A 377-nucleotide genomic window follows, 5' to 3' on the forward strand; every position below is an offset into this window, starting at 1 on the left:
AAGCGAGGACCCTTCGCTCAAGCGAAAATTCAATCAACAATACCATTTTAAAATTTGGGCATCTCTCGCCCAAGCGACAATTCATCTTTAAATTTCAAATAAACTTAAGCCTTCCCCGCCCAAGCAAGACATCATTAAAATCCTAAAAAAAAAATTTCTTTTTTTAAATTTTTTTTTCCGCCCAAGCGGGCTTTTGCTCGCCCGGGCGAGGCCTGAGCTCGCCCGGGCGAGGCCTGAGCTCGCCCAAGCGAGAAAATTCTCAATTTTCATCGAAATCCTGGACATTTTTCGCCTAAGTGAGACCCTTGCTCGCCCGAGCGAGGATTTGGCGCCCGGGCGAGGAGTTCCAGAACCAAAAACTTCCCCTCGCCCAAGCG

The sequence above is a fragment of the Lupinus angustifolius genome, chromosome LG06 (genome assembly GCF_001865875.1).
Source record: "Lupinus angustifolius cultivar Tanjil chromosome LG06, LupAngTanjil_v1.0, whole genome shotgun sequence".
Classification (NCBI taxonomy): domain Eukaryota; kingdom Viridiplantae; phylum Streptophyta; class Magnoliopsida; order Fabales; family Fabaceae; genus Lupinus; species Lupinus angustifolius.